This window comes from Anomaloglossus baeobatrachus, chromosome 6 (assembly GCF_048569485.1).
Source record: "Anomaloglossus baeobatrachus isolate aAnoBae1 chromosome 6, aAnoBae1.hap1, whole genome shotgun sequence".
Taxonomy (NCBI): Eukaryota; Metazoa; Chordata; class Amphibia; order Anura; family Aromobatidae; genus Anomaloglossus; species Anomaloglossus baeobatrachus.
The window spans coordinates 303,413,784-303,437,958 of NC_134358.1; the positions used below are offsets into that span (position 1 = coordinate 303,413,784).

The window sequence follows — 24,175 nt, forward strand, 5'->3', positions numbered from 1 at the left end:
AAGTTAGCATCCAAAAAGCTTCTCTGAGGGTAAAGCATTTTTGCTAACTGCCCCCTCTTGTAGAACAACTTTCTCTAAGGCTAGTTTCACACTTGTGCTGAACGGCATCCGTTGCATTGCGTTGTGTGACGGGTGCAATGGATGTGTTGCATATAGTGGCACAACGGATGCAACGGATCGTACAAAACAATGGAATCTGCTTTTTTTTTTCTTTACAGTTTTACCGGCGGCAGACTATTGTGAACGATCAGCTGATCACCCGGCTGACGGGTGATCAGCTGATCACTCACAGCAGCCGGCCGCTGGGTGATCAGCTGATCGCTCACAGCAGACGGCCGCCGGGTGATCAGCTGATCGCTCACAGCAGCCGGCCGCCGGGTGATTAGCTGATCGCTCACAGCAGCCGGCCGCCGGGTGATTAGCTGATCGTTCGGCCGCCGAGAATGTGTGCGGGGGGCGGAGTGTGGGGTGGGTGGAGCCGAGAGGGGCTATGGCGCTGAGGACGTCAGTGCCGGGGACTGCATGGCTGGGGACAGGTGAGTGTGTGTGTGTGCACGGCTGGGGACAGGTGAGTGTGTGTGTGTGTGTGTGAGCGCGTGCGTGTGCGTCTGTGTGTGTGCGTGTGTACATGCAGAGTGGAGTGTGGAAGGGGGCGGAGCCGAGCGGGGAAGTGTCGGGCTCCCTGCACACGTAGCCAGAGTAAATATCGGGTAACTAAGCAAAGCACTTTGCTTGGTTACCCGATATTTACATTGGTTACCAGCGTACACCGCTTAGCGCTGGCTCCTTGCACACGTAGCCAGGCTAAATATCGGGTAACTAAGCAAAGTGCTTTGCTTAGTAACCCGATGTGTACCCTGGTTACGTGTGCCAGAGAGCGCATGCGCAGCGAAATCCTAAGGATTCTGCTGCTCAAAAAAAGTTATATGCTGCGTTCCTTCCGCCCGGTGGAAGCAACGCAGTGTCGGCCAGCGGAAGCAACGCAGGTACTTCTGTCACAATCAGTCATCCATACAAGCCTATGGGAAACAGCGAAATCCGTTAACGGATTCCGCTGTTTTCCAAAAGGGCAGATTGCGACAGAAGGTAATTAACGCAAGTGTGAAACTAGCCTTAAGCAAAATAAGAAAAGGAAGATAAATCTCCCTTGTGGACAGATACAAAATGTCTAGATGCTCCAGTCTATGAAGACTTATTGTTATTTATGTTAGAAATGTTTTCTGCAATATGCTTTTTTTAAATTTACGGGTAGTGTATCCTATATACCTTGATTTGCAGAGTGAACATTTTATACAATAAACATATGATCTGTTTCACAGTTTATAAAATAGTTAATGTTATAAACGGAATCATTTGGAGCAGAAAAGGTTTTATTTTGTCCAAAAATGCAAGTACTGCAACGGCTTCCTAAGCATTTATAAAAACCTGACATTGATAATAATTCTGCCTAGGCTTTTCACTTCGGAATAAACTGGGTGGCAAAGAATTTCGTAACGAAAGTCCTCTTCTGCAACCACCTGAAATAACTTTACTCAGAGTCGGATCTTGATTTACCACTGGTAAATTTCAAAACTATTTGTTTAACTTTATTGAATTGGGAGCTGTAAGCTATGGAAAATGTCAAATTTGTGTAAATTTTTACTTTTTTCTTTTGTTTTTTTCAGCCTCATTATATAGGACTGAATGTCTGGTTTGACTACCAGCCTTTTGTGAAGAACCATCTAGCAAATCAGTATTGTAACCGTGTACACTAAGGCCCTGGGCGCACTAGACGTTTTTGCAGCGTTTTTTACCGCATTTTTTGTGCTGAAAACGCTGTGACTTGCTTCCCCAGCAGTGTCTATGGGTTTTCAGAAGTGCTGTCTGCACACAGTGTTTTTTTGTAGCTGCGTTTTTGTGGTGACCACAAAAACGCAGCATGTCAATTATTACTGCGCTTTTCACAGCGTTTTTCACTCATTGAATGCAGTGCACAAAAACGCAGTCAAAAAACGCGATAAAAACGCACCCGCGATTTTACCGCAGGTGCGTTTTTTGCGGACAAAAACACACAAAAAACGCAGTGTGAAAAAACGCCTAGTGCGCACATAGCTATAATCTAGTTTTTAGAGCACTCTCCCCTTTGAAAGACATTCCATCTAAGCATATGCGTCTCGCACAGAAAACCTCCCCATATGGTATGGAGTTTGTGTGTCGTGGGTGATTGCTGGTTGAAAAGATCAGGGTGTTCCCTAATGTCTCTTTTCTAAAAAGGGATAAATTATTAAATTTGGTGGTGCAATTTCCAGAAAGGAATACATTTAAAAATGGAACCTCCTATCCAAATGGACCAAAAGAAAAGGGCAGGTTGTAAAAATTTTAATTCAAGTAGGACATAAAAATCAGGCATTGCTGACATGTCACTCGACCATATCATGATCAGGTCGTCGACATATCGGCCATACCATATCATGGATTGAAAGAGGGGATTGTTGTTATTACCAGAGGGGCACCTGCTATTTGAACAAAAAACTTTCGTAAGTTAAATAATTATGTCCCAGCAAATAACATACAAACTGACAGAATGAAATCTATAAGATCAATTGTATATCCGCTATTTCTCAAAAAAAGGTGATTTATAGCAGTATTAGCTGCATTGTGAGGTATAGCGGAATATAAACCAATGACAAAAGAAATTGTAATGTTCTTCCCAAACAAATATATCAAAGCATTTCAGCAACATATTGGTGTCCTTTAAGAAACCTGGAATTCTGGAAATTATAGGTTGAAGCGCACTGTCTAACCACTTACTAAAGTCCTCGTTTAAAGAACCTATGCTCGGGTGCAGAGGAGGAAATACAGTGCCTACAAGTAGTATTCAACCCCCTGCAGATTTAGCAGGTTTACACATTCGGAAGTAACTTGGCATTGTGACATTTGGACTGTAGATCAGCCTGGAAGTGTGAAATGCACTGCAGCAAAAAAGAATGTTATTTCTTTTTTTATTTTTTAAATTGTGAAAAGTTTATTCAGAGGGTCATTTATTATTCAACCCCTCAAACCACCAGAATCCTGTTTGGTTCCCCTAAAGTATTAAGAAGTATTTCAAGCACAAAGAACAATGAGCTTCACATGTTTGGATTAATTATCTCTTTTTCCAGCCTTTTCTGACTAATTAAGACCCTCCCCAAACTTGTGAACAGCACTCATACTTGGTCAACATGGGAAAGACAAAGGAGCATTCCAAGGCCATCAGAGACAAGATCGTGGAGGGTCACAAGGCTGGCAAGGGGTACAAAACCCTTTCCAAGGAGTTGGGCCTACCTGTCTCCACTGTTGGGAGCATCATCCGGAAGTGGAAGGCTTATGGAACTACTGTTAGCCTTCCACGGCCTCGACAGCCTTTGAAAGTTTCCACCCGTGCGAGGCCAGGCTTGTCCGAAGAGTCAAGGCTAACCCAAGGACAACAAAGAAGGAGCTCCGGGAAGATCTCATGGCAGTGGGGACATTGGTTTCAGTCAATACCATAAGTAACGTACTCCACCGCAATGGTCTCCGTTCCAGACGAGCCTGTAAGATACCTTTACTTTCAAAGCGTCATGTCAAGGCTCGTCTACAGTTTGCTCATGATCACTTGGAGGACTCTGAGACAGACTGGTTCAAGGTTCTCTGGTCTGATGAGACCAAGATCGAGATCTTTGGTGCCAACCACACACGTGACGTTTGGAGACTGGATGGCACTGCATACGACCCCAAGAATACCATCCCTACAGTCAAGCATGGTGGTGGCAGCATCATGCTGTGGGGCTGTTTCTCAGCCAAGGGGCTTGGCCATCTGGTCCGCATCCATGGGAAGATGGATAGCACGGCCTACCTGGAGATTTTGGCCAAGAACCTCCGCTCCTCCATCAAGGATCTTAAGATCGGTCGTCATTTCATCTTCCAACAAGACAACGACCCAAAGCACACAGCCAAGAAAACCAAGGCCTGGTTCAAGAGGGAAAAAATCAAGGTGTTACAGTGGCCTAGTCAGTCTCCTGACCTTAACCCAATTGAAAACTTGTGGAAGGAGCTCAAGATTAAAGTCCACATGAGACAACCAAAGAACCTAGATAACTTGGAGAAGATCTGCATGGAGGAGTGGGCCAAGATAACTCCAGAGACCTGTGCCGGCCTGATCAGGTCTTATAAAAGACGATTATTAGCTGTAATTGCAAACAAGCGTTATTCCACAAAATGTTAAACCTAAGGGTTGAATAATAATTGACCCACACTTCTATGTTGAAAATTTATTAAAATTTGACTGAGCAAAATAACTTGTTGGTTTGTAAGATTTATGCATCTGTTAATAAATCCTGCTCTTGTTTGAAGTTTGCAGGCTCTAACTTATTTGCATCTTATCAAACCTGCTAAATCTGCAGGGGGTTGAATACTACTTGTAGGCACTGTATATTCTTATGTGTTTTCAGAAACCTGTGAAAAATGGGCATCACTGGGTGATCCAACAAGAGATATATTTTTGCTTTGGACTAAATAATACCCAGAGCAATGCTGTCCTCTACCACCAGACTAAGAACCATTTTAAAGCGGAGAGTGGGATTGGAATTTATTTGCACATATGTTTGGGGATCATTGAGAATAAAAATGAACTTGAGAGGAATACAAGCTGGAATCTAAAACAAAAACGCAGCGATTCTTGTCTGACTGGCGAAAAATCAAGTTAGTTTTAGTGCACTGAATCCATGTTTGTTTAATTTTCCAAAATGAGGTTGACAAATTAAATTTTGATGTAACTTGATTACATTTCATTCAACCAAGGACTGGAAAAGGTCTAATTCGGGCACCTTAGATTCAAGGGGAAAAGAAGAATTAGTTTCATTCAAATTTACACCACAATCGGGTAAGGCTGGCTGCATGTCACATCGAAGTTCTCCAAGAGTCAAAATAGCAGCCTGTTCACGGAGATGGGACTTTTCAAAGTCATTATTTACAGCTGATGAAATCTCCTCATTATTCAAAGAAGAATCCCAATACAAAAAATGTCTCTTTATAGTAAGTAAATGAGCAAATTTATTAACATCTCTGATTGTACTGAATAAGTCAAAGGCACAATATGTAATCATTTTGAAAGAATGTCCAACTGTGTATTTGTCAAAATAGTAGGAGTTAGGATGCAGATACTGTCCCATTTATTTAAAAGTAGTCCAGTCAAAATAAGGTTTGACCCGGAGCAAATTCCAAGAAAGCGTTTTATGATTTTTTTTTTATTACTATTATATGTGGGGAACAACATATTAAAAGTTTTCCAAAAATTGATCACCACAAAAGGTCCTAACTATGACGTCATAAGACGATGACAGCCATCGCACTAAAAATAACGAATATTTCCCTATTTCAAAGCTGTAGCTGTAGGTTACAGAAGAGTTTGCATTTTTTATACTATATAACAATTTTTATACAAGGTTTTATACTAACTACATGGACAGGCGAGGTCATGACGTCATCAATGACGTCATGACAAACATGTACATTTCTAGAAATTATAGAATTAATACACAGTGCATTTTAAGACCTACTTCATCACTGAATAACCGGGTCAAATCAATAGTCACTATTTTCATCATCAGACACTGCTTCCTCACTCATATTGTCACAATGCCCTTCTTGACATGGTCCGCATACCCGTGAACAGGTAAGTCCGTGTCTTTTGCAAGTGCACCGAAGTGTACTACAACGACAAGAACAATTGCAGTGAATTATTTTCAGAAGTGTTTCTGGCGCGGGTGAAGTATCCATCATCACTGGAACTAGACTGTTGTTCTTTAATTCCCATCCCCATTCAGTAGTGTCCATGGCCTCACCATTGTCCATCCAAAGCATCATTTGGAGGTAACTCCGAAGAGCATGATACTTCGTTGCAGAGGAGGTCAGTGGCAGTCGTTCAGGTGTAACAAAGATTTTGGCTGAACCAACTTTTTTGCAGAGAGTAGAATACCTCATTGCAGACAAATTGTCTCTAGGTTTGATCCTGAACAATGCAACCATCGCTTTACACCCAGCGTCTTCAATCTCAGCTATGTTTTTCTTAGTGTAAACAAAAAATGCATGGCTAGTTTTTGCATACACTGAGGGAAACAAGATGAAACTGAGATGAACGCCCTACAGGACCTCCAGGATCTTCTGGAGGAACAAAATCCCACCACGGGTAGGTCCCCTGACTCTCTTAAACCCAGATCTACGAGGTTCCCCCCCTTGTCCCTCTGCCTGGCAATCGACATCTTCACTAGGCTTGTAACCGAAGATTTTAAACAACTACTGACTGAACGCCATCATAATAATCTTACCCATCGCCATAGATTGGCTATTAAACGGTTGCAGCTGTGTGATGATGTCGTTGTCAAGGTGGCGGACAAGGGGGGCAATATCGTGATCTGGCCTGTCAATAAATATGAGAAAGAGGCTCATCGACAGCTTCGCGATAAATCCACTTATTCACGCCTCTCATGCAGTCCGCTAGCCTCCTTTTCCCAGGAACTCAGGAAGATACTGATAAGTGCTCACGAACGGGGAACTATTGACGAGAAGATGTTCGAGGGCCTGCTCACTGGCTGTCCTCGCGTTCCCACTTTTTATCTTTTACCAAAAGTCCACAAAGATGCCCTCAACCCCCTCGGGGCGTCCCATAGTGTCAGGCATAGGAGGGGTGTGTGAACCCATTTGTAAGTTTATTGATTTTTATTTGAAACCTTTGGTAGAGTGCCTCCCCTCCTATGTCAAAGACACTACGGACGTTCTGCGGCGTCTTGATGGCATCTTTGTGGATGATGATATGTTCCTGGTCTGCGTTGACGTGCAATCTCTCTACACCTGCATCGGACATGAGGACGGTCTGGAGGTGGCCCGCTTCTACCTCACAACTTCCTTGATGGCACCATGGTGGATCTTCTACTCGAGTTGCTTAGCTTCATCCTGACCCACAATTTTTTTGTATTTAAGAATGTTTTTTATTTGCAGCAGCGCAGCACTGCGATGGGCGCGGCCTGCGCACCGGCTTACGCCAACCTCTTTCTAGGTTACTGGGAGAGGTTGGTGTTTGGCGACGGTTTCCCACAGGCTAGCGCCCATGTGAAGTGCTGGCTGTGTTATATTGACGACATTTTTATTTTGTTGCAGGGTTCCTCTGAGCAACTCGAGTCCTTTATGTGTGGCCTGAACTGAAATTCCCTCAATATCAAATTGACATATAGATATAGCCGGTCTAATTTGGACTTTTTGGATATTGGGATTTCGGTGGATGCACAGGGGGGCATTCAGACAGACGTTTTCCGTAAGGACACGTCCGTCAATGCCCTTCTTCTGGCATCCTCGGGCCACACTCCTTCCACCATACGTGCCATCCCGACCGGACAGTTCCTGAGGATGAAGCGGGTCTGCTCCACTATTTACAACTTTGAATCCCAGTCGTCCGATCTCCGATGCAGGTTTAGAGAGCGTGGGTACAGCAACAGATGCATAAAAAGAGGTTATCTTCGTGCCAAAAATACCCCTAGGGATCAGTTGCTCCACTATCAACCACGTCAGCCGACCATGGACAACCAAATTAGATTCATTGGTACTTTTAACCATCAGTGGGACGCAATGAGGGAGGTCCTGGACATTGGCCGGTCCTTTTTACGGACCCAATTTTGGCTGATGTTCTTCCCAGGAGGCCCCTCATGACTGCCAGGAGGGCAAGGAACCTTGGGGATCTTCTCGTCAGTAGTCACTACATTCCCCCCCGCCCTAACCCATTTAGTTCTGGTGGCCCACTTCGTGGCTGCTTCCCGTGTGGCCATTGCGTGGCCTGTCCCAACATTTTACGTACCACATCCTTTGTCTGTTCTAAAAGGGAAGAGGACATTCTCCATTGAGCAGCGCATCACGCGTGCATCCACACATGTGGTGTACTATGCTACCTGTCCGTGCTCCCTGATTTACGTTGGTCTTACTTCACGCGAATTACGCGTACGAGTCAGGGAGCACGTCAGGGACATATGTGCTGCTGTTTCTGTGGAGGACGTTTCTCTTTTGAAAACCCTTCCCCGCCACTTCCGCAAATTTCACGGATGTGATGCGAGGTCTTTAAGAGTACGTGGTATAGACGTGGTCCAAGGGGGTGTTCGGGGAGGCAATCTGCGTAAGACTCTCGCCCAGCGGGAGTCGAAGTGGATTGTCTCCCTCAACACTTTGGTCCCCCACGGTCTAAATGAGACAGTAAGCTACTCCCCATTTATGTAGGCCCCTTTTCCATTTTTGCCACCCTTTCGTGCTGTGTATCTTGGCCGGGCTGTCCTGGTCCTTTTCTCTCCCCCCCTTTTTTCTAACTTATTCAGTGGCGTGGACCATGATATCTTAATCTTTTTGACCAGTCTTGATCCACGCCACTGTAGGTTTAGGCTAAGTATTATGTTATGAACTGTCTTTCTTTTAATATTGTTTTTAATCTTGCATATATTGATCTCATTTTAATCCTTATTTTCCTTTGTGTATGATTTTTGTATAGGCATTGCACCTTTGTCTGTGGAACCTGTATTCCTTTTTATCCTGTTCATACCCCTCTTCCATTGGTGGACAACATGGAAAACGCAGAAGCCTGGATTGATATACATTAGCATTTTGTACTTCTATTCAATGTATACCTACTTGTGTTATATATTTTTCCTATGTCACCATATTTCTCATACACTCCGTTTTCATTTCTTTACATTTGGTGTCCACGCGCGTCTGCCGGTCAGCTGACCGCCGGGGGGCGTTGCCTGACGTATTTTCACTTTTTGCCTTTTCTTTCATACTTGCACCTCTCTGTTCCATGACTAGTCTAGTTGTAGCCAAACTATAAATATTGATCATAGCATGTCTCGGCTCCACGACTATCTTTTAACTTATTACTAGCCAGTGGCGTCTTCCTTCTCGGCTCCACGACTAGTTTCTGCAATTTTCTATACTACTTGCACCTCTCTGTTCACGACTATTTTTCACCCTCCACCATCCTTTCCTCCCCTCCCCCTTCTGGTGCACAGGTGCACCAGTGGCAGTCCTTATTATCCAGAATTATCAATTTCTGTTTACTATTTTCCTTTTGGCATTCCCTGTTTTATACAGGTTTATGTATCTGGACCGTATTTAACCCTTACCCTATTTCCTTTATGGACTGCCACTGGTGCACTTGACATAACACCTTTCCTTCCCTCTCCTAGTTATTTACTATCTGGGTGCATCTTTTCCATCACTGATTAGCGAACTGAGCCTTGTCTACTCTTTATTTAGTTGTGGAGGGGCTTTACGCTGGTATTTACCTGCTGGGGGTTGTCTTTTGGCCCATACTTTGATATATACTAGCTTTATTACCACCTTTTAATATTTCTCTGGGCCCCCCCAGTGGCGGCCTGGATTGCTTTATTTTCAATTGTGTTCTATATTAACAATTTTCATCCATCCGCGACCTTGTGACTCCATCCTCTTTGCCTTACTTGAGTATGCAAATTTTGTGACTATCTTGAGATTTATATATTTTTAAATATTGGTGTTAATAAAATTCAACTTTTTTGCATTAAACCATTGTGCCACTTTTTCTTCTTGTCCTCTTTGTTTACTATGTTTTTCTTAGGTGTGGAAAACATTTTAGCAAAACATTTTAGCAAAGCTTTTTAAGACAGAGTCTTCCTTCAAAACCTTGTGTAGACCGAGTTTTTTTCGGATTCCAAAAACCGCAGAAGTGGTATCGCAACCCGTGAATGCATGCAGGAACAGAAGACTGCTGCAGACATGGTTTCCCCGGAAGTTCGTCATAACCTTAATATCGTATACTGTTGCAGGACTCTCTTTATCCGAGTAGAAATATAGCTTGTTGCCATCGCTGGTTGACGCGTGATGAAGTAACAATACTAAAAGATCTGTATCTTTGCCAATGAGACTAGTACTTTTGTTGGATGACATTGACACTGCTGCCTTAACAATCTCTACATCTGTATCCCCCTCTGATTGTATTACGTGGCAACCTCTGTCATTCATGCGCTATGAAACGAGATTGATAAGACTGTTTGTTCTCCACATTTGAAAGGAAGTCATCCTTTTTCCCGACAAATTTCGTTCCTTCAGCAATGTTCACTTTGTTACTTGTTCGATTTTTGCGCCGTCGCTGATGGGTAATGTCCTTAGTGTTTGGTCCTCCAATGTAACCATCAAATACTATCGTAGCTTTACCATAGTGCTTTACTGTGAAAGATGCATAGTCTTCAGTAATTGAACAATGTGTCTTCCCTTCTGACCACTTCAGTCGATGGAGAAGAGAACCTCCATCAAGAACATAATGTTCCACTTCTGGTACATCCTTGAGTATTGCGTCATCTGAACTCTGTTCTTTTATAGCAGCCATCAGTTGTGCTTTGTTTGGTTTGCGTAAGAGATGTTTTGCCTCAAAATGGGATGGTGGGTATGGTGAAAGTTCATAGGCCATCACCTCATCAAGGGAAAGATCAGCAGATCAGCAGTTTGAGACACCACAAGAAACCTTTGGAACAAAAGAGCGGGGTCTATTGTTTTGTCCTTAGCAATGTCAATTGCCTCACTGGATGCCAGGGTGTTGGCTTTTATTGACCGCTTGTACTTAACTGAAAACAGTGATTAATCCTCCATTGTTGCCAATATTTCTCTGCCAATGGTGAACAGGTTATGGACATTCACATCCTTATTTGGATTGACACCGTTGATAATGTTGCGAAGAGACACTTCATCAGAGAAAGGTGAAAAGGTCTCGAGTATATCTGCAATTTTCTCCAGGTCTTCACGATCTCTTCTCATCCTTGACGTTCTTGCCTCGTGTTGTTCACTGGTGACAAAGCTCTGGCGAGTGAAACCCTGCAATGAATCACTGTAAGAAGAGGACACTGGCACAGAGTCCACAAGGCCCTCTGATGTTCGGACATTCCACTTCCTCTGGTAATAGAAATATGATTGTAAAAGAAATATGATAGACACTGAAAGGCGAGTCGCCTTTAACATTTTACAGCTTTGGCGGCCATATTCTTTGACGTCACATTTGGACCCTTTGCGGAAACCCTATCTTGGTAAACTTTTAGTATGTTTTTCCCTACATGTAATACTAACAAAAAAAACAATAAAATGCTTTCTTGGAATTTGTTCAGGGTAAAGTTGTTTTTTTCCATATTTTGACTGGACTAAAGGCTCCCTTCTGTTCTGTCATGGGATATCTTCTCTGCTGATCGTTTTGTAAATCACCTGCCTCCCCTCCTAGTTTTTTTAAAAACGTCTTCTGTTTGAATCCATATTATGTGAAGATGTGTCTGATCCATAAATCGGTGGAATCTACATCTGATGGGGAGAATGAAACACTTTTTGATGCGTGTTCAGGAGAATTTTTTGGGTGATTTTTGTCTCAACATAGATGTTATTGATGGCAAAGGATTTCCAAGAATTCACCTCGTCATTAGTGTAGCCCCAGAGGTTTGTCTTAAATTTGTTTTGATTTACTTTCCAGACAGACTCCTCCATAGAGGCAAGATTTTCAGACATTCTCTTATTAAAGCAAGTCAATTCATCTGAATTTTTTTGTTCCCTTGAAATGATAGAAAACGCACTATCAATGTCCATTTTTAATTTGCTTAATTTTTTTATCCTCATAGGAACATATTAAACCCATTAAATTGAATTAGCATTTGCTCAAAATTAAATTCCAGTTCTCCTGTAGATCATCAGAAAAACTGCTTGTGGGAGATTTTAAATGTGTAGACCCCTAGGGATTGTATTTCTCTCTATGTAAACAGTATTTTATTAGAGTATTGTAATCCCACCAGGTACTGAGTTTCTGAGTGGGGACTTTTTCTAGGTTATGCAATTTATTTTTTTAATCTAATGTATCCACTTTGGATTCCACTGGATCATTAAAAACCTGCGATAACTTAAAGAGTCGTTGTTCCATGATGTGAGAAAAAAAACTTGAATTTGACTGTCCCAAAAAAAAGAAATAAATAAAAATCACAAATTTGTATGAATTAACCGCTTCACCCCGGCCACTAAAACACCCTAATGACCGGGCCAATTTTTGCAATTCTGACCAGTGTCACTTTGACAGGTTATAACTCTGGAACGCTTCAACCGATCCTGGCGATTCTGACATTGTTTTTTCGTGACATATTTTACTTCATGTCAGTGGTAAATTTAGGCCAATAGTTTTTGCGTTTGTGAAAATTTCGGAAATTTTGCGAACATTTTGAAAATTTTACAATTTTCAAACTTTGAAAATTTATGCTTATAAATCTGAGAGATATGTCACACAAAATAGTTACTAAATAAAAATTTCCCACTTGTCTACTTTACAGCAGCACAATTTTCGAAACAATTTTTTTTTCGTTAGGATGTTAGAAGGGCTCAAAGTTCATCCGCAATTTCTCATTTTTCCAACAAAATTTACAAAATAATTTTTTTTAGGGACCACATCACATTTGAAGTGACTTTGAGAGGCCTAGGTGACAGAAAATACTCAAAAGTGACCCCATTCTAAAAACTGCACCCCTCACACTGCTCAAAACCACATCCAAGAAGTTTATTAACCCTTTAGGTGCTTCACAGGAACCAAAGCAATGTGGAAGGAAAAAATTAAAATTTTACTTTTTAACACAAAAATGTTACTTTAGCCATAAAATTTTATTTTCACAAGGGAGAAAAGAGAAAGTGCACCATACGATTTATTGTGCATTTTCTCTTGAGTACACTGATACCCCATATGTGGTAAAAATCAATTGTTTGGGCGCATGGCAGGGGTCGGAAGGGAAGGAGCGCCATTTGAATTTTTGAACGCAAAATTAGCTGCACTCATTAGCGGACGCCATTTCGGTTTGAAGACCGCCTGAGGTGCCTAAACAATAGAGCTCCCCCACAAGTGACCCCATTTTGGAAACTAGAGCCCGTAAATAATTTTTCGAGATGTTTGGTGAGCACTTTGAACCTCTGGGGCTTCACAGAAGTTTATAACGTTGAGCTGTGAAAAGAAAAAAAATATTTTTTTTACCACAAAACTATTGCTTCAACTAGGTAGCTTTTTTTTCACAAGGGTATCAAGAAAAAAAATGCACATAAAATTTATAGTGCATTTTTTCCTGAGTACGACGATACCTCTGTGGAAAATAATTGTTTGGGCGCATGGCGGGGCTCAGAAGAGAAGGAGCGCCATTTGACAGCAAAATTGGTTGGAATCATTAGCTGACGTAATGTTGCATTTGGAGACCCCCTGAGGTACCTAAACAATAGAGCTCCCCCACATGTAACACCATTTTGGAAACTAGACCCCTCAAGGAATTTATCTAGATGTTTGGTGAGCCCCTTGTACTCCCAGGGGCTCCACAGAAGTTGATAACGTTGAACCGTGAAAATTATTATTTTTTTTTTTTTTTACCACAAAATTTTTGCTTCAACCAGGTAGATTTTTTTTTTTTTTTTTACAACGGTACCAGGAAAATTTGCACCATAAAATGTATTGTGCAATTTTTCACGAGTACGCAGATACCTCATATCTGGTGGAAAGTAATTGTTGGGCACACGGCAGATCTCGGAAGAGAAGGAGCGCCATTTGACTTTTCAAACGCACAGACACGGTGCACTGATCGGCCACTGCAGGACACACGGTCGGATAAGATACAAAAAGCGTCGGAGAAACGGAAAAAAAAAAAATGTCACGCCAAAAATTGAGCAGGGATGCCGATCCATTATGTGCATCCCTGATCAGCGCTCGGCGGGAAGCACGGACAGATGCGATACAAAAAGCGTCGGGGATACGGAAAAAAAAAGTCACACTAAAAATTGACCACGGATGCAGATCCGTTATCTGCATCCCTGATCAGCGCTCGGTGGGACGCACGGACAGACGAGGTGTAAAAATGGACAGGGGATACAGGGAAAAAAAAAAAAAAAAGTTATACTCACACTACCCAGAGGATTAGCAGGAGGATCACTGACCAGAGGAAGTGCAGGAGGAACAGAAGGCAGCGAGATGGACAGCTCCTTACAGGAGCAGCAGGCAGGAAGTTGGACAGCTCAGCAGAATACCCAGGAAGGACCCAGCGATGGAGGCAGATGCGATCAGGCCAGTGAAGACCTCGGACGACCCGGTGAAGACAGGTAAGAGGACGTCGGGGGGAGAGCAGAGGGGGAGGGGGTGAGGCAGACCGGAGAAGCAGAAGCAGAATAGAGATCACGGGGGAGGCAGGCAGATCGGGGCGTGGGGAGGCAGATCGCGGGGGCGGGGGGCACGGACAGGGGCCATCACGGGAGCGCGCAGGGGACATCGCGGGAACGCGCACGGGCTGCAAGGGGAGAGAAATACTCACGTGGAGCAGGAGCGGTGACACCAGCGGCGGCGGCAGGGCAGCAGCGTTGGCATGGTACTACAAGTACCAGCCAGTGCACGCTGCAGACATGCTGGGAGAGGGCTCGCAGATCAGCACAGACCAGGGGAGGGCGGCCACCTCCAGATCAGACCGCCCCACTGCACACTGATTGGAGCGATCGTGCTATGACGCGCAATCGCTCCAATCAGTGCTGCAGGGGCTGGGGGCGACATGTTAGAGCTCCAGCTACGATGTGCTGCAGCTGCTGCAGCACTTCATAGCAGGATTTCACAGTATCGCATTGATTTAGGCATTGTTTTAGCTGAAATCAGTGCGAACTATGTGGTTGGCGGTTCAGATTTGAACAGCCAATCACAACGATCGTCGATGGGGGGGTGGCGATGCCACCCCCTCTGGGGTCAAGCAAAGGTCCCCTGTGTGTAAGAAACAGCAGGGGACATAATTTGAAAGCCGTTGCTATGACCACTGCAATCAAATGAATTTTAGGCAGTAAAGTTACGTCCCTGGTCGTTAAGTCACGTTAAAATAGGACGTAACTTTACTGCCCGCGGTCGTGAAGGGGTTAATATATGATAAATATGTGGTAGATACATATACAGTGGGAAAAAAAGTATTTAGTCAGTCACCAATTGTACAAGTTCTCCTACTTAAAAAGATGTGAGAGAGGCCTGTAATTGACATCATAGGTAGACCACAACTATGAGAGACAAAATGAGAAAACAAATCCAGAAATCACCTTTTCTGATTTGGCAAGATTTGGTTTTTTTTGCAAATTATGGTAGAAAATAAGTATTTGGTGAATAACAAAAGTTCATATCAATATTTTGTTATTTATCCTTTGTTAGCAATGACAGAGGTTAAAGGTTTTCTGTAAGTTTTCACAAGGTTGGCATACACTGTTTGTAGTATGGTGGCCCATACTTTCGTGCAGATTTCCTCTTGAGCAGTGAGCAGCCACTCCAGGACCTTCATATGCTTCTTCTGAAGCTACTCATTCGTTGCCCTGGTGGTGTGCTTGGGATCATTATTATGCTGAAAGACCCAGCCATGTTTCATCTTCAGCTTCTTTGCTGATGCAAGGAGGTTTGGACTTAAAATCTCACGATACATGGCCCCATTCCTTCTTTCATGTACATGGATCAGTTGTCCCGGTCCCTTTGCAGAGAAACAGCCTCAAAGCATGATGCTGCCACCCCAATGCTTTACAGTAGGTACGGTGTTCTTTGGATGCAACTCAGCATTCTGTGCCCTCCAAACACGACGAGTTGTCTTTCTACCAAACCGTTCTACTTTGGTTTCATCAGACTATATGACATTCTCCCAGTACTCTTCTGGATAATCCAAATGCTCTCTAGCAAACTTCAGACGGGATCGGACACGTACTGGCTGAAGCTGGGGGACACATCTGGCACTGCAGGATCTGAGTCCCTGGTGGTGTAGTGTGTTACTGATGGTTGCCTTTGTTACGGTGGTCCAAGCTCTATGCAGGTCATTCACTAGGTCCCCCCGTGTTGTTCTGGAATTTTTGCCCACCATTCTTCTGATTATTTTGAACCCACGACGTGAGATCTTGCGTGGAGCCTTAGATCAAGGGAGATTATCAGTGGTCTTGTATGTCTTCCAATTTCTTATTATTGCTCCCACAGTTGATTTCATCACACCAAGCTGCTTGCTTATTGCAGATTTAGTCTTCCCAGCCTGGTGCAGGGCTACAATTTTGTTTCTTGTGTCCTTCGACAGCTCTTTGGTCTTCACCATAGTGGAGTTTGGAGTGTAACTGAGGTTGTGGACAGCTGTCTTTTATACTGGTAATACGTTCAAACAGGTTCCATTACTACAGGTAATTCGTGGAGGACAGAGGAGCCTCTTAAAGAAGAAGTTACAGGTCTGTGAGAGACAGAAATCTTGCATGTTTTTAGAGGACTGAATACTTATTTTCCACCATAATTTGCAAACAAATCTCCTTTTTGCTCTGGCAGTGGAGCCACTGGCGGCTGCTATACGGCAGAATAGAGACATAAAGGGATTTGTATATGGCCATCTAGAAGAGAAGATAGAATGCATAGAGGGCTATTATTTCTGGGAGACCCAGGGGCATAGTTGAGCTGTGCCATGCAGGTGATCGAGCGGTACGGGGAGATCTCTGGACTGACTATCAATTGGACCAAATCAAATCTGTTTCAGGTGGGAGTGGATAGGTCGATCCTGGGTGATAAGGTCAACAGACTGCGGGTTGTGGACCAGTTTAGATATATGGGCATTCAGGTATCCTTGCCAATTGAGAACTACACTAGTAATCTAGTCCCTTTGCTGAAGCAACTGCGAAGTAAGATTACTGCTTGAAATAAGCTTTATTTATCAGTAATAGGACGGATTAATCTTATTAAAATGGTGCTTATGCCCAAGATATACTATGTGTTGCACAATTCTCCTGTTTGGATCCCTCAGAGTCACTTTAGGCTATGTGCGCACGTGTGCGCTCTGCACTGCACCGAAAATGTGCGCTTCAGAGCGCAGCTGAAAAGCTCTGTTCTGAAGCGCATGGTGCCGGCAGATTCGTGCGCTCTGCATGCTGCCTCTCCCTATAGACAGCATGCAAAGCGCACGAAAGAAGTGACATGTCACTTCTTAGAACGCAGCGATTCGGCAAGCAGCCGAATCGCTGCATTCTAACATGCCACGTGCGCATGGCCCCTGCACAATCTCCATAGATTGTGCAGGGGACGCAGGACGCATGCAGTTACGCTGCGGTGCAGAACGCAGCGTAACTGCATGTAATACGCACACGTGCGCACATACCCTTAAGGAGATTGATTCCATGTTCCGTGCTCTAATATGGAAGAACAAACAAGCCAGACTTAAACTCAAGACACTACAGAGACCGAAGGATGAGGGGGGGCTAGCACTACCCAATCCGGGAATATATTATCTGGCAGTTCAGAGTCAACATTTCAGGGGATGGGCAGATTTAGGGGTGGTGGACCCAGCATCCAGACTGTTAGGGCATGTTCTGCATCGGAAACCATTAGTGTTCGGACTGGAGGACGGATCATTTGGGAGAGTAGGAAAAACGATCCCCACACTTAGCTTGATGAATAGAATCTGGAGGAAGATCAAGCAAATAAGAGGGATTACAGCAATAACTGAATTCTCTCCATTGTGAGACAATGAAAACTGCTCTGAGATATACAAGATAGGCAAAATTAAGGAATGGGCACGTAAAAGGTATATGGGGCAAATTCTTAGCCAGGGACGTCTGAAATCGTTTACACAAATACAGGATGAGTTTGGGATATCCCCACTTGGCTGGTACCAGTACATAAACGGTTGGCGCATGCAGTGGTGGCTCAGGGGGTTAAGCAATCATTGCTGGTACAGGCAGACCTAGTACTGAAATATGTGTGTAGTAGTGGACCCACAAGAGGAATCATATCTACTATATATAGGGACCTACTGCATACATATTTTCTTGATCACCCTATAAACACTAGGGCTAAATGGGAGGCAGAGATAGACGGGATCACTGATGAGGTATGGGATAGTGTTTTGGAATACATACCGAAATTATCAATGAGTTAACCAGCCAAATTATCCCACCTCTACGTGGTTCATAGGGCATATAGATCCCCGCTAATTATGTGTAAAATGGGATTGAGGAGTAACTCCGACTGTCCTAGATGTAATGGAGAAGGTGCCGGCATTTTCCACATTATGTGGATGTGCCCCAGGTTGGCACCCTTTTGGATAACTGTTCTTAATAGAATAGAAGGAGCTTATAGATGTAAACTTCCCAGACAACCCCTGGTATGTCTTCTAGGTTTCGTGGAGGAAATTAGAGTAGACAACAATTTTAAAATAGTGATAGCCAGACTGCTGTATGCGGCAAGGAAAGTAATTGCCAAACACTGGATGCAGGGGGACCCACCAACTAGAGGGGAATTTGTCACATATGTTAATCATTTTTTTTCAAATGGAGAGAAGCATATATGGGAAAAGGAAACAACTTGCACTTTTTGATAGATTGTGGAATCCGTGGTTGCAATATGGATAAATATTAGAGTTGGGAGATGTTGGACTATGGGCAGAGATAGTTAGTTCTATACATTCCAATATATGCTATTGAAGGGTTAAAATGTAAGATCTTTGATATTGATATGGGTAATATGAACGCTGAGGGGGGAGGGGGAGGGGATGTTGGGGAGGGAAAGTTTATAGTTCTGCTCGTTATTGCTGAAAATATAACACATGTTTTGTATACTTGGTGAAAAATAAAAATGTATCTGTTTAAAAAAAAAATAATTTGCAAACAAAAATGTTGCCAAATCAGACAAGGTGATTTTCTGGATTTGTTTTCTCATTTTGTCTCTCATAGTTGTGTTCTACCTATGATGTCAATTACAGGCCTTTATCATCTTTTTAAGTGGGAGAACTTGCACAATTGGTGGCTGACTAAATACTTTTTTTCCCAACTGTATTTCAGAGTGCAGTGTAGAACCTTTATGTAGGATCTCATATGGTAATTTCAAAGAGTTTGCATCAGAAATCAAAACAAATATAACCTTGTCTGTAGTCCTGAATCCTCGGAGCTCTTGAATGCAGCAGTCCAACAACCAAAGCAGGTGAGAGAGCTTCAAACGTTCCAATCAATGCACAATCCTGGGAGTGCTCGAAGTAAAGTCTGCCAGGAAGACACAGAATGGCATGGAAAAAAGGAACTTTCAGCACATCCATTTAAATATAATCCAAATTTCTTCTTTCTTTATTTCAACATGGTTAAAATTAGGTACTGACTATGGTGAACTGTACCCCAAACTTGAGATCTAATGTGTTTCTGGTGCATACAAGTGCCCTTAATCATAGGATATTGCAATAAGGAATGGGTGAACATTTAAAGAAGTGAACCACCAATAGTAAAGCAATAAAAATCACTCACAGATGAAGAAAAAAAAAACATAAAAAACACACGCGTTATATATAATAAAGATTAAAAACGTAACAAACATGCAAAAACATATAATGCACTATGATGTCATAAAACTTGTCAAATATCTGCAAAAAATATTTTAAAAAAATTGCATGTGTTTAAGAAATGTAATATAAATTGTTTCTATGATTCATACCTTGTGGGTATTTTGTTTTTAAAGTTAGTATCCAAAATGCTTCATTGAGGGCAAGGCATTTTTTCTTCATCTGTGTGTGATTTTGAATGCTTTAAGATTGGTGGGTCACTTCTTTCAATGTTCACCCATTCTTTATTGCAATATATTAAGGCCGCTTGTATGCACAGGAAATGCGTCAGACTCAAGTCTAGGGTAGCGTTCACCATAGTGAATACTTTATTTTAACCATGTTGAAAATAAAGAAAGAAGAAATTCTAATGAAATGGATGTGTCCTTTACACAGGACGATGTGCGGCCGAGAATCATTACATTTTAAGCAAAGTAAGAGATCGCTTCACCCGATGAATGAGCGTTTGGCTTGATCATTGAGTGACTGGCAGTTTACACTGCACTATTATCGGGAAACCAGTTTTCCAAGGAGAAACACTTGGAAAAGTAGAAACATTTTTTGCGCAATGCTAAGTTGCCCCAAAATTTTGCAAACAGCTGACCCCTTTGTGTCAGTCATAACCCCCTCTGCTACGGTGGGCAGAGTATGGGTGGGATGACGTTCACCTGCTGAATTCATCGAAAATTACTCCACATTGGTAGAGTAACTTACACCAGAAATGTTACTCTAGTCACTGACTGGAGTAGTATTTTTGGCAAGACACATGCCACTGATAAGATGCGTCTAATTTATTAAGTGCTGTGTGCTGCTCCATGAATTGCCACATCTTACCCAACATATGTCCTAATTAAAGGGGTTGTCCAGATGTGTGGTTCTCTGGATCTGGGAGCAGGTAGTTACATGATTTGCATACCTCCAGCCACATTCTGTCTAGATGTGTTTGGCCTCATTCGATTCACTTGTATTGAGTGAGGCACAAGTCTGGACAACCCCTTTAAGACTGGTGTGTACACTGCTCCAGCGGGTTTTTTTTCAGTGCTAGATTGGTGTTTTTAATCTAAGGTCTCTGCCACTGGTAATATACTCACGCTCCGGCGTCTTCATCTTTACAGACATCGTTCCGGTCCTGGGCCCTATCTTGTGGCCGCTGTTTCTGACTTGGCTGGAAGTCAAGAGATTACGTCACAGGCTCCCAATGCAAGTCTATGAGAACCAAAACGAGGCTCTCATAGATTTGTATTGAGTTGTGACCTCCGACACCCTATGAAACAGTGGAGCTGGTGCAGGTCACGAAGTGAAGACCGACCGATGCGGTAGGACTCATGGGTCCCCAATTCCAGTCCTCAAGGGCCGCCAACAGTGCATGCTTTCAGGATTTCCTTAGCATTGCATGGGTGATAATTTAATCACCTGCACAGTTGATGATTCCAACACCCATGCAATGCTAAGGAAATCCTGAAAACTGATGGCGGCCCTCGAGGACTGGAGTTGGGGACCCTGCTAGGTAAATAAGATGGAGACGCTGAAAGGTGAGTAGAAGCCAGGAAACTTAGACAAGCACCACTCCAGCAGTGAGATGGAAATACACCTCAGGAGGGGCGCTTTCTACTGGTGATGCCTCTTTTCTGTAAAGACCCTTTATGGCTGAGATCCAATCCTGCCCATTATCTCCCCTGCAGCCACTCACATGATAAATAGTGGGAATTTCCAGTTAAGCAGTTCTCCACGGTGTGCTATCAGAGTGACCTAGTGCCCCCACTCCACGCGTGCCCCTCCACATTCCATCCCTGCACTCGGCTGCAGCAGTCCCCTCCAGTCATCCAGTCCGGCTCTTCCACAGTGCAGCCTGCAGCTGGCAGCATCGGGAGGAAGGCCTTTTGCATGCACTCAGGTTGAAGAGCCTCAAATGGCAGGGAAATTGGCAGGCTGTGGAGGAAGGGCTGCGCTCGTCCTTTGTTCTGCTCAGGTGCAGCCATAAAGGCCGTGTGGGTCAGGCGCTGAGGAGGCCCGCACACTCATGCTGAGCTGCCTATGGTGAGCAGTCCCCGGTGAGCAGACCGCGGCCTTTCTCTTTGTCCGGGCACGGCTTCCACTGTTGCCCGCCGGCCGTGGAGGGAGCGCCCAGGCCAGCCCCGATGCTCGGTAAGATTGCACCGTGGATATTCGTTTGTCGTGAATGGTTTGTGGCCCCTTTCGCTTCCCTCCACCCTTTCCCGGGCATTCTCCTCCCACTCTAACCTCTCTTTTCTGGCATTGCACCCCTCCTCCCTTATTTATCCCATCCCCATCTATTGATTCCTATGCATGTGACTGTAGCTGGAGGAGACAATTAGTGCCACTCGTGTGTGTGGTAATGTGTGCCAGGCTCAGGCGCTGCCCCTCTCCCACACTGCACTGTCATGGTTATCAATCCCTTAAACTGGCTGTGGTTGCTATGGTGATCTGGAGTATTTCCCTGGCCCTGACTCCCAGGACCCCCATAATTGTAGTGCATTGTGTGACTGATCACCTGAGAGCCCCTCTCATACCTCCCCAATAATCCCCATGTTCATATATAGTTGTGTTTAGGAACCTTGCCTGACAATCATAGCACAAAAGCATAGTAAACAGTGCTTTTAACCCCTAAATGACTGGGCCTTAAAGGGGTTGTCTGGTGATAACTTATTTGGCTCTGGCCCTGTTAGACTGCAGTCACTGTACACGCTCCAGTTCTTTATTATGGGACTGTGCTGGCAGCATCCACAGGCAATGAATGGACTGGCAGCCAGGCATGTGCGCTGTAACTCCAAGGGGGGTAAACCCCCCCCCCCCCCCCTCATCTGCCGATCGGTGCGGGTCCCAGCTATGGAATACCCACCGATCAGCAAGCTATCACTGTACAATCCCTTGAATCTATCACCAGGTTTTTGCTACCCTGTCTGAGAGCAGCATAATGTAGAGACAGAGACCCTGATTCCAGCGATGTCACTTACTGAGCTGTTTATTCTCATAAAATCTGTTTTCTCTGTTGCAGTTATAGAGAGCTCATGAATATGCTGGACTACCTGAGAGCACACCAATTGTAAGCTCTCACGAGCAAGGTTGTTTTTCTTTTTTTTTTTTCCCTCTAAATATTGTATTTTCTATAACTGTTACTTGTTTGTATATGATCCTCCTGAATTGTAAAGCGCTACGGAATATGTTGGCGCTATAGAAATAAAGATTATTACTATTAGCCCTCTAAGGCTATGTGCCCACGCTGTGGATTTACAGCGGATTTTCCGAAAATCTGCAGCAGCGGCACTTCCAAGCCATTTCAATGGCATTTTGGAAATGCTGTGTCCATGCTGCGGATTTTTCCGTGGCGGATTTGCCGCGGATTTTGATCCGGAAAAATCTGCAGCATGTCAATTATTGTTGCGGATTTTGGGTATAGAATGGGAAAAAAAAAAATCCGCGGCAAAAATAAGGTGCGGATTTGCCGCGAAAGTCGCGGATTTTCATGCAGAAAAATCCGCAGGTACATTCTACCGTGGACACATAGCCTAATGGTAACCTACTGCTGGTTTAACCAGTAAGGGTATGTGGCCATGTTGTGTTTTATATGTGCAGAAAATCTGTATAAACACGTTTGGGAGGGAAAAAAAAGCAGCGGAAAAAAAAATGCACATTGCGTGTTTTTTTTTTTTTCACATGCAGTTTTCCATGCGTGGTGTTTTTTGCATTTTGTTTTAATCACAGCGACTGTGGGGGGGGTTCCTGCGCTGTACCCCTGCGATCGCCGCCAGGTCACCAGCAGATGTTACAGCTGGGACTCAGCTCTCACTCCCCACAGCCGGTGCCCGTGCCGCTCCCAGCAGTTTTAGGCTCCTTTCAGATTGCGTTTTGCCTTGCGTTCACAGGTCCCGACGGAGCATCTGTCTGAACCGCCCCTCCCCCACTCTGCAAAGCGTGTTTCGGACGCATGCGCCGGCAGGGCCATTCACTATAATGGAACAGACTACGTTAGCGTGTGCTCTGTTTTGTAACATTTTTGCACATACGGTATGTTTTCTGCAGATGGACACCCGTACGTAGTCGACTACGTTCGGGTGTGCATCTGCAGAAAACATATATGTGCAAAAATGGTACAAAACAGAGCACACGATAACGTAGTGTGCTCCATTAGTCAATGGCCCTGCCGGCGCATGCGTCCGAAACACGCTTTGCAGAGTGGGGGAGGGGCGGTTTGGACGAATGCTCCAACGGGACCTGTGAACGTGTAAGGCAAAACGCAATCTGAAAGGAGCCTAACCCCCTTAAAGGGAACCTGTCGCCAGTTTTATGGCCTATACGCTGCAATCAATGCAATCGCAGCACTCAGGATGCAGGGAGAAGAATCGCTTACTAATGTCCCTGTAAGGTGATCACAGCGACGCCTGGGTCATCACCAGAGTTCACTGCAGCAAGGTACCTTGAATAAGACTACAAGATGAGAAAATGTCTGCAGGGAACCCCAGTGACATCAAAAAAGCACATAAAACATACAAAAAAAGCAACGTGTGACGGTCACTGACTCCATTGAAATCAATTGGTGAAAAAACACAAACAATGGACATGCGGTTTCTTGTTTTAGCAACAAAAACTGCATGGCAAAAAGAAGCAGCGTGTGCACAGCAAGTCAGGATTCTCAGACTTTGTGATTACTGGAATCGGGGTCTCTGCCCCTATGTTATCCTGCTTTCAAACTAGGTGGTAAAAACCTGGTGACAAATTCATAATCATTGTCCCATCTTTGAATTAATTTTTTTTTTTCTTTTGCTTCT

At 43.8% G+C, this 24,175-nt stretch overlaps 1 protein-coding gene across 4 annotated transcripts in view; it reads left to right on the forward strand.

The window, feature by feature from the left end:
* Nucleotides 1-21,218: 21,218 nt before the first annotated feature.
* MSANTD3 (Myb/SANT DNA binding domain containing 3) overlaps nucleotides 21,219-24,175 on the forward strand; it is a 40,483-nt gene continuing 37,526 nt past the window's right edge. Inside the window, exons 1-2 of one of the 4 annotated variants that reach the window (XM_075314903.1) lie at nucleotides 21,219-21,533; nucleotides 22,405-22,471. The gene's annotated coding sequence lies outside the window, so the exon portion shown is untranslated. The remainder of the gene's footprint in view (nucleotides 21,534-22,404; nucleotides 22,472-24,175) is intronic. The other 3 variants (XM_075314900.1, XM_075314902.1, XM_075314901.1) reach the window with 3 other exon arrangements.